Here is a 2,334-nt window from a genome sequence, read left to right on the forward strand (position 1 = left end):
TTTTTGTTTTTTTAATTGATTCATATTTTTATTTAGCAGGAGATTCAATAGCATCTCCCGCCAAATAAAAAAGTATGCGCAGATGATTCAAATAAAAAAGTATGCGCAGGTGATTCAAATAAAAAAGTATGCGCAGATGATTCAGTAAGGCCAAGCATTTGATATTTCTATCATCGTCTATGATTTACTACTTTTAGGAAAAAGCAGCGATTTTGAGTTTAACATTAATTCCCCAGCTATTTGTTTTGCCAATAATATAGCTGTCAATTTATATATGTATGCATATATATATATATATATTTGTTTGCTAATATATATTTTGTCTCTTCTTGTTCTCCTGAAAAGAGCTTGACTAATTTTTACACAAAAAGTTGAGGTATCAACAACACTTTTAACGCATGATTTTCTTTTATCTATTGATAAAAATACTTTAGTTCAAGTCTAGATTAAACTGACCCCCTGTATTGGATGTAAGTTCACTTTAAATGCAAGCGAATAAGATTTTAAACCTTTAAAGGTTTTTTTGGTTTTATCTTAAAAATTGGTGTCACTAGGAGTTGCAAGCGGTGCATCCCTCGTGTTAAAATTTACGAAGAACTATTTGCGATTTTCCATTGTAACAGGCTTTCTGGTCAGTTAATCGAAAACGATATGAAAAATGTTAATTTTCATGTAGTAACTGACAGATTTGCACCTTTGAAGACTAAGAAAACAAAATTTTAACTTAAGTTGAATGTTTAAATAAAAAGCAATTTAACTTTGTCAGGGGGTCACTACTATAAAACTCATTCCGATCGGAATTCACGACCATTTCATCTAAAACCGCTGAAAAGAGCGGATTGTTACTATAAACATTTTTTCGTAATTTCCGCTAATTTCAGCGTAAAAACCCAATTAAAATTTACGAAGTGTCTTCGTGGAGCGCAATGCGCTCTACGTAGCCATAAGCTGCTCTGAGCGCAATATTGTACACGCATGCGCAATTATTTTATTATAATAGTGCGATTTATATTTCACAATAACGCTGGTTAGATAGGCGATTAGGGTCAGGGATGGGGATAGGGTTAACATCAACAAGATTTAAAAAAAAAAAAAAAAAATTTAGCGCATGTGTACAAAGTATTGCGCTCCGAGTAGCATACAATGATATATTAAAAATTACTAGATGTCTAACTTCCACGTATTTTTTGAAGCAAAAATCGGCCATTATGGGGGGCAAATTTAACAAATCAAAAGCTTCGTATTTGTTTTGTTTTGATAAATAGCGTAAAGATTTTGCCCCCCATAATGGCCGATTTTTGCTTCACTTTTTCTTATACCGATTTAAGGCAGTTAGACATCTAGTTATTCTTAATATATCATTGGTAGCATATGACTGCATAGAGCGCATTGCGCTCTAAGTAGTAACGGCCTAAAATTTACGCGATCTTTGTGTAGCGGAAATCGTAAACCCGATTATCCCAAATAGCCTCTACTATAAACATTTTTTTTGGTATTGTAAAAACTTTCCGACGAAAATATTAGCGGGTTCATAAAAAAAACAAAAAGATATTATCTAGTTAATTGTTTTTTTTACATTTTGTTTTGTTTATATTATGGACAGTTGTGCAAAATTTCAACTTAATGCCACAAGAAAAACAAATTTCAAAAAAGAAATGTAAGTAAATCCAATATCCTTATCTTAAATATAAATTATAGGGGAACATGGGGTAAGATGACGAATGGGGCAAGATGAAAACATATTGTTATCTTCAAAACTCAATTAAATATGAAATCTGACTGTAGCTAAGAGGGAAGTAGATTACATCTACTAGATTTATTTATGCTTTCTTTATAAATATTATTTATTAAAAAGATAATTATTAAAAAGGTTTTCCCTATATTAAGGGGGAAAAAAAATTTATCCACTTGTATCTGATTAATTTCATCATTACAATACCAGCCAAAGGTACAAGAATTTCTCATTCAGTTTGTTCAATTTGGAAGCCATACAAGTAGTATTAAGCTATGATAACTTATTTATGTAGAGTTCTGAGTCATTTTAAAGATTAAGTAGCCTAGGGGCAAGATGAACGGGGCAAGATGACTCGTTTGTCCTTTCACCAAAGTACATGTTTTACCATAAACCTGTAATGTAATAACTTGTGTAGCTTAGTCATTATTACATTGCTTTATTATGCATTAAAATGTTTTGTTTGACATTTGGTTTATTTTGTTGTGTTGGAATTTGCTATGAACTGATTAGTGGACTTTTTTTTGCATAGCCCTATATAAATATATAGTTTAATTGTTGAAAAAGTTACATAACCGTTTGTATTACATATCTTATTAACT

The sequence above is a fragment of the Hydra viridissima genome, unplaced genomic scaffold (genome assembly GCF_058129835.1).
Source record: "Hydra viridissima isolate aposymbiotic clone 2 unplaced genomic scaffold, HvirCarnegie_v1 scaffold_14, whole genome shotgun sequence".
Classification (NCBI taxonomy): Eukaryota; Metazoa; Cnidaria; class Hydrozoa; order Anthoathecata; family Hydridae; genus Hydra; species Hydra viridissima.